This window comes from Monodelphis domestica, chromosome 2 (assembly GCF_027887165.1).
Source record: "Monodelphis domestica isolate mMonDom1 chromosome 2, mMonDom1.pri, whole genome shotgun sequence".
Classification (NCBI taxonomy): Eukaryota; Metazoa; Chordata; class Mammalia; order Didelphimorphia; family Didelphidae; genus Monodelphis; species Monodelphis domestica.
This window is the reverse complement of record NC_077228.1, coordinates 266425586-266434569: the sequence shown is the minus strand read 5'-3', so window position 1 is coordinate 266434569 and position 8984 is coordinate 266425586.

The window sequence follows — 8984 nt, the reverse complement described above, 5'->3', positions numbered from 1 at the left end:
GATAATGTGAAATTACTTCAATATCAAATCAGATTAGTGTAAGGGGAAAAGGGGTTTAACTTTAAAGGGTTGGACTTGATTATTTAAGAGTTTGGTCACCAGGAATTTAATTAATTCCAAAGAGATTTTATTTACAATTTATTACAAAATATAGAAAGAGTGAAGCAAGAAATCAGAGAGAGAATAAGGTAAGATATCTAGTCTAAACACTTAAGTAATTTACTCTCGGTCACTCTGGGCAGGGAGAATTAGTTTCAACTGGCCTCAGAAAAGCTGAGGATCTGGGAAGTCTCTTCAGAAAATCTAGCAGTTAATAGTCAGCAGATTCTTCTGCCCCTCTTCACCAGCCCCAACTCGAAAGCATGAAGAATTGACATCCAGCAGAAGTGGAAGTCCAAGTTGAACTATGCTCCAAGAATCCCAGTTCCAAGTCAAACTCCACTTTCAAAGACATTTTCTTTTGACTCACTTCCCCTAATTCTATGTCTACCAATCACAACTGATGCTTTGCTCTAGGACTGCCCAGAAGGCAGTTAGTCAATTCTGATTCTTTACCCACTATCACACAGATGAGTCACAGACCTCCCACTTAATGTTTAAGTGGGATATTTGCACTTTTGGTGATTAGATCTAATAGAGCAGCTCTTCATACTTAACTTTTAAGTACCTTGTTTGCACTTTTTGTGATTGAATCTAAAAATAGATAGGTCTCCATACTTAACTTTTAAGTAGGGTGTTTACACTTATGGGGATTAAAATCTAAAAATAGACATGAATTACAATTTAAATCTTCACAATCAGAGAAGAGCTAAGTACCTTCATTGTTACAATCTGGGGAGAGCCAACTCCAATCTTCACATTAGGAAGTAGAAAACAAGGGCTCCGGGCTGGGTTTTCCTTTTCTTTGGTTACAGGGCAATAATCTCATCCAGCTCCTGATTTTTGACAATGAACTCTTACAGTTCCTCAGTCAGCTTTTATATCCCAGATGGTGCTAAAAAAACAAGTCTAGTCAGGTTCTTAGGTAATAGGCTGGTTCCCCTCCTTCTAAGGAGCTTTAAGTCAAGGGCCCAAGTGGGCCTAACTTCAGGCTGCTTGCCTAGCAGATTCAACCTGAAACAACTGCTCTGGTCTTCGGATACTTCCAGCTCTCCCCCTTTAGCTTCTCTTTTCTGATCTCTGACTTTTTAACTTATCATCTCTGTTTTATATGTTCTAATACTTAACATCAGGTAGTCGATCTCTTTTCTAACTCACTTTGAAAAAATAAGCATCTAAGTGACTTAGAAAGAATGCCAGTCCTGGGCCTGGGTTCAAATTTGGTCTCAGATACTTTCTAGCTGTGTGACCCTAGGCAAATTACTTATCCTTATTTGCCTAGGCCTTGCCCTTTTGTCTTAGAGTTGTTACTAAGATAGAAAATAAGAATTTAAGAAAAAACTCAATTTTTAGATTGTAGATATAAAGATAAAAATGATTTAGATATAAAGAGTGATATCATAATTGACTTAGGGGAACACAGATTTACCTGGCAGGTCTTTGGAGAAAGGAAGAATTTATAACCAAACAAGAGATAGAGAGTATTATAAAATATAAAATAAATAATTTTGATTATATTAAATTAAAAGCTTTTATATAAACAAAATGAATCTAACCAAGATTAGAAGGGAAATAAGAAACTGGGGAAACAATTTGTAACAAATATCTTTGATAAAGGTCTAATTTCTCAAATATATAAAGAACTAAGCCAAATTTATAAGAATATAAGTCATTTCCCAATTGACAAATAGTCAAAGGATATGAACAACCAATTTTCACATGAAAAAATCATAGTCATCAATAATCATATGAAAAAATGTTTTTATTTTTATTTTATTTTTTTAATTTTATTTGGTCATTTCCAAACATTATTCATTGGAAACAAAGAAAATTTTCTTTTCTTCCCTCCCCACCCTCCCACCACCTCTCCCATAGCGCGATTCCACTGGGTATCACATGTGTTCTTGATTCAAACCCATTTCCATGTTGTTGGTATTTGCATTAGAGTGTTCATTCAGAGTCTTTCCTCAGTCATATCCCCTCCACCCCTGTAGTCAAGCAGTTGCTTTTCATCTGTGTTTTTACTCCCACAGTTTATCCTCTGCTTGTGGATAGTATTTTTTAGATCCCTACAGATTGTTCAGGGACATTGCATTGCCACTAATGGAGAAGTCCATCACCTTCGATTGTACCACAATGTATCAGTCTCTGTGTACAATGTTCTCCTGGTTCTGTTCCTTTCACTCTGCATCACTTCCTGGAGGTTGTTCCAGTCTCCATGGAATTCCTCCACTTTATTATTCCTTTTACCACAATAATATTCCATCACCAAAATATACCACAATTTGTTCAGCCATTCCCCAATTGAAGGGCATCCCCTCATTTTCCAATTTTTGTCCATCACAAAGAGTGCAGCTATGAATATTCTTGTACAAGTCTTTTTGTCCATTATCTCTTTGGGGTACAAACCCAGCAGTGCTATGGCTGGATCAAAGGGCAGACAGTCTTTTATCACCCTTTGGGCATAGTTCCAAATTGCCCTCCAGAATGGTTGGATCAATTCACAACTCTACCAGCAATGAATTAGTGTCCCTACTTTGCCACATCCCCTCCAGCATTCATTACTTTCCATAGCTGTCATGTTAGCCAATCTGCTAGGTGTGAGGTGATACCTCAGAGTTGTTTTGATTTGCATCTCTCTGATTATAAGAGATGTAGAACACTTTTTCATGTGCTTATTAATAGTTTTGATTTCTTTGGCTGAGAACTGCCTGTTCATGTCCCGTGCCCATTTATCAATTGGAGAATGGCTTGAAAAAATGTTTTTAATTACTCTTGATTAGAGAAATATGAATTAAAATGTCCATATATAAAAAGGGCAGTATTTTACATATACATTTAGAAAAAATGTTTGACACTTTTTAATTTCTTCTTTTCTTTTTTGGGGGGTGGGTGGGGGTAGTATTACTATTGTCAGTCCCAACTTCCTTCCCCTCAAAAAAAGAAAAAAAAAACACATGATGACCATATCTGAAAATGTATGTCTCATTCTGAATCTTGAGACAATTAGCTCTAAGTCAAGAGGTGGGAAAGATGCTTTATCACTGTTTTATTTTCCCTTTTTTAAAAACTCTTACCTTCTATCTTAGAATCAACTGTGTATTGATTCTAAGACAGAAGAGCAATAAGGGCTAGGCAGTGAGAGTTAAGGGACTTACCTATATTCAGTCACATAGCTAGGAAGTATCTGAGGCCACATTTGAACCCAAGACCTCCTGTCCCTAGGCCTGGCTCTCAAACCACTGATCTGCCCAGCTGCCCCCTATCATTGCTTTTCTAGAAAGATGGTTGCTTTTTGCATTGATTAGAGTTCTTATGTCTTTTTTAAAGACAGTTCTGGGACAGTATTTTCATTGGTATCTGGTTTTGCATCTAACATTGCTGTTTTCTTCCTCCCTGGGATTTTCTTTCAGTCTATCCACTTTCTGTGATCCCATGTGCTGATGTTTGTGCTGAGATACTCCGTAGCATCTCTACAATTGCCACTTGCCAGTTTCCCACTAAATTATAACTGCCGTGTGATCTTTCCTCCATTAGATTGCCTCAATGGTTATCTCATGGTGCAGAATGAATGGAGGAGGGTGGGTTAGAAAAATGAAGGGTGATGGTAGTCTAATTTGGCAAGAATGTAAATAGCTAAAGATTTTTGGAAACTTCTACATAGATGAGCTAATTAAGCCATTGATGGAATTATAAGATCAAAATGGGTGGCAGCACTAAGAAAAGCACTTTGGATGGTACCCAACAGAGGAAATGAGACAAAGGGAATAAATCAGCATAGGAAATTTAGAAAAGTAGTCACAGAGGTAAGTGAATCAGGAAAAATGAGTGTAGCCCTAGTTTGTGGGGACCCAGGAAGATTCAGGTGGTCCTCTCAGACATAGAGCCTTTGGAGTTATGGACCCTTAATGGGCTAGCATGTGGGGACTTGGGGGAATATATTTCTCAGAGTCCCCAGGTTTCCAGTTCCTTTGCCCTAAAGGGTGCTTCTTACTAGATTCTTTGACCATAGCAAGATGGAGAAGGAGGACTTGATTATCTCAGGCCCATATTCTGTTAGGTGTGGCAAAGAGTTGGGGATGGATATGCTGATCCCTACAAGAGAAAGCACAAAAATGTGAGCTATGAACTAAAATCTCTTTGTGGAGTTTGAGTGGAGGTATTGGGTTGGGAGCTAAGAGTGACACAGGAGCAGATAAACAATGAGAGTGGACTGGATAATAGCCAGTGGAGGCATTTCAGAAGACAAAAACAAACAAAAAAACTAGATCAGATTGGGCCAACTAGTTGATAGCTCATGAAAGTAAAAAAAACCTTCCAATTCAATTTTGCTTCTCCAGAAAGCTGTGCCAGGGAAATTTACACCCAAGCTTTAAATCTCTGATAACAGAAAAATAAAAAATAAATCAGTCTTTGCCACAAAAGCCATCTAATCCTTTCATTGAAAACAGAGCTTCATTTAATACCTATTTACATTTTTATATGATCTGATTGTTCTAATGAATTACACAGCCATTAACAATGAATTGTTGAATACAATCATTTAGGTAGTCAAGAATGACTTTATGAAAAAAATTAGACCCTAATTAGTTTTTTGGGGGGGAAGGGCATACAACTTTCTTCCTTCCTTTCCCTTACCTTCCACCCTGGAATAAATACTGTGTATTGGTTCCAAGGCAGAAGAGCAATAAGGGCTAGGCAATGGGGTTGAAGTGACTTGCTCAGGGTCACACAGCTATGAAGTATCTGAGGTCATATTTGTACCCAGGACCTCCCCTCTCTAGGCTTGGCTCTAAATCCACTGAGCTACCCAGCTACCTCCTATAATTTCTGATAATATTCTTTTCCTTTTAGTTCAATTTTATTTTTTCCCAATTACATGTAAAAATAATTTTTAACGCTATCCACATCCAGAGGAAGAACTGTGGGAAAAGAAACCCAGAAGAAAAACAACCGCTTGATCACATGGGTTGGTGGGCCTATGACTGGGAAAGTGGACTCTAAAGATCACCCTAGTACAAATATTAATAATAAGGAAATGGGTCTTGATTGATGGCATATGTTAAACCCAGTGCAATTATGCGTTAGATAAGGGAGGGGGTAGGGGGAGGGGAGGGAAGGTCTTGTAACCATGGAAAATTATTCTAAATCATCTAATTAAATACAATTTAAAAAATAAAAATAAACAATTTTTAATGTTTTCTAACATTGTGAATTCCAAAGTCTCTCCCTTTCCTACTCTCTCCTTGAGATGATAAGCAATTTGATATAGATTCTACATGTGAGATCATGTAAACATATGCCCATATTCATCATGTTATAGAAGAAAACATTAAAAAAGAAAAACCTAAGGAAGAAAATAAAGTGTAAAATGGTATGCTTTGATCCTCATCCAGATTCTATCAATTTTTTCTCTGGAAGTGGATAGAATTTTTCATCATGAGCCCTTCGGAGTTGTCTTGGATTACTGTATTGCTGAGAATAGCTGTCATTCACAGCTTTATCATCATCAAGCAATATTGTTGTTATTGGGTACAATATTCTCCTGGTTCCTCTCACTTCATTTTACATTGGTTCATATGTCTTGCCAGGTTTTTCTGGGATAATCCTGCTCATCATTTCTTTATTCCATCACAATCATATACCACAACTTGTTCAGCCCTTCTCCAACTGATGGATATTCCCTCAATTTCCAATTCTTTGTTACCACTGTCAACATGGAATCTAGAAATCTCATACTTGTAGCCCAGTAAGATCTGGTCTAGCTTATAAATTGGAGACCCCAAAGCTTGTACTTGTTCCCTGTTCCCGTGAGAATCCACACAGAAGGGAATCTCAAGCTAACAGTTTCAGGCTGAATAAAGGACCCTAGGGTAAAAGACTAAGCTAAAAAGCTAAGCCCAAGGCGAGTGATTCTTCTTGTCTCCAGAGGCCTCTCCCAGTATATCACACCCAAGTATATCCCAAGATGGAACCTTCAGCTTTCAAGACTGACACTCTACTGTGCTTGGGTTTAGCCTCCACCTCAAGTGGATTGTCTTTTACCCTAGGGTCCATTTATTCAGCCTGAAACTGCTAGCTTGAGATTCCCTTCTGTGTGGATTCTCATGGGAACAGGGAACAAGTACAAGCTTTGGGGTCTCCAACTTACTTGGGGTTCATCAGATCTTACTAGGCTACAAGTTTGTGGTTTCTAGATTCCATGTTGACACCACAAAAAGAGCTGTTATAAATATTTTTGTGCAAATAGGTTCTTTTCCCTTTATTATTTTATTTTAGGGGGATACAGACCTAGTAGTGGTATTGTTGGATCCAAGGATATGCACACTGATAATATTCTAATGCAAAGATGACAGAAAAGGAAAATGATAAAGTTCTGGAGGGGTTGTGAGAAAATAGGTACTCTAATTAATGCACTGCTGGTGGAGCTCTGAACTAATCTAACCATTCTGGAAAGCAATTTGCTACTCTGCAAAAAGCTATAAAATTGTGTGTGTGTACAAGACTTAGTAATAATGCTTCTAAATATATTATTAAAACATTGTATCATAATATATTAATATTATGCACTATAATAAATCATATTAATATAATAGTATATTAAAATATATTAAATTAAAAAGTAGTCTTTTTTTGCGGTGGCAGTTGGAAGCTAGAGATGCTCACCAATTGGGGAACAGCTAACATAGCACATGATAGAGTATTTTGTGCTGTAAAGAACAAAAGGGATAGTTTCAGGGAAACCTGAAAAGACTTTATGAACTCATGCAAAGTAAAAATGAGCCAACTAGGAAAAAAATTTACACAGCAACAGCAATATTATAAAAATAATTGTGATCCATCACAATTTCAGTTCATGATGAAAATATTCACCTCCAGATAAGAGAACTGATAGACTCAAAAGTATAGAATAAAGCATATTTTTCCTCTTTCTTTTTTGTGTGTGTTTAACATGGCTAATGTGGAAATTTGTTTTGCATGATTTCATATTTGTAATAGGTTTTATATTTCTTGCTTTTTCGATAGGTAGAGATGGGCAAGATAGAGGGGAAGAGAGAATCTGGAATTGAAAATAACTTTGAATGAAAATAAATATTTGAATACATATGGTGGCAGTGTATGGCAGTGGACAGAAAACTAACCTGTCTTCCCCAAAGGGGAGGAGAGAGAATATGGAATTGAAAAGAAAATTGAATGGAAAAAATTCAAATATATAAGGAAGCAGTGTATCATGGTAGGCAGAAAACTGGTCTCAGAGTGAAAAAGACCTGAGCTAGCAGTGAAGATCTGAATTTGAATAGCCCTTCAGTTACTAGCAGTAAGACCCTAGGCAAGTCACTTAAAGTTTCCTGCCTCAGTTCCTTAACTGTAAAAATGGACTGGAGAAGGAAATGGCAAACCACTTCAGTATCTTTGCCAAGAAAACCCCAAAATAGCATCACAAAGCAGCAGAAGTGACTGAATAATAAAAACACCAGAACCCAGACTGAATAAGCTGGAGAGCAGTCAGGGAGGATGGTGTAATTCTTTCCCTCAGGGTAGCAGATTCCCCAACTCTCATCCTCCTATTCCAGTAAAACCTCAGAAATCAGAGGAGAAGGCATTAAAAAAAAATAAACCAACTGGGTCATTTGCTTCAAAAAGGTTAAGAAATGGCAATAACTTAGGGGTGAGCACTGGTGACAGATACCATAGATTCAAGAACCCCTTTTCACTGTTGAAGCAGTGCCTAATCCAAATGCCTTTTTAGGGCTGGGGGTGGTCCACACCCTGACATCGTGTTGTGAGGTACTGTCAACATGGCCTAGTGGGATTCTGATGAACCCCAAGTTTCAGGAGTAGCTTATAGGTTGGAATGGTTCTTTGGCGCTATAGGCAGGACGTCAGTCATGCTAGCTGAAAGTCCTGAGTTCGATGAAGGAGGGTGTGACATACTGGGAGAGGCTTGAAGAGTCACTCTACTTCAGATTGGGTTTAGCTCCCACCTGAAGTGGATTGTCTTTCCCCTGAGGGTCCCACACTTAGTCTGAAACTGCTAGCCTGGGATTCCCTTCAGGGTAGATTCCCATGGGAGCAGGGAACAAGGACAAGCTTTGGGGTCTCCAACCTATAAGCTAGTCCTGAAACTTGGGGTTCATAAGATCCCACTAGGCCACAAGTATGGGATTCTTAGATTCCATGTTGACAGTACTAAAGTTGAACCCCCAGGGATCGGGAAGGAAGCCTTTTGCAAGAATGCAAGACTCCAAATCTTAGCTAAAAAAAATAAAAGGAGAAATTTATTAATTTAGAAAGTAATGTTGAATCTGGCCAGGAGAACAATATAGGTAGAACAGCAAGATGGGAGGCTGCTCTCAGAATCCATCAATTCTGGGGATTATATACTATTATATACACAGTGGGGATGTGATGCTGTGTCATGGTGTCGATGTGATTCAAGAGTGGTAAACACTCAGGCAATCGGTGTGTGTGTGTGGGGGGGAGGGGTTTGGTCATCTGACCATAGTCTGCCTGAAGACCCTCATAGTTTAGGGGACAGATGGATGTCCATGACAGTCCAATGGTATCGAGGTGTAGCCTGGAGGTGCATCTCTATGTCCATCTCAAATCTAAAGGATAATAATTCTCTCAGGTTCTTATAGGAGTTATCAGATGTTTTAGGTTAGGGCAGAAGGTAGCAAAGGAATTTCACTGCTTACAGTTTGCCTGAGTTTTGGGGTACCATGCCCATGCCAATTGTTTGACCAAAAGAGAGTGGGGACTGGAAATACTTTGGGAAGTGGCCCCTGGAGAAAGAGGCTAATGGGGAAAAACACCCTCACCTCTTTTTTCCTCCCTCCCTCCCCACAAAGATTAGGTTGGGATGTGGAAGAACCTGAGATAGA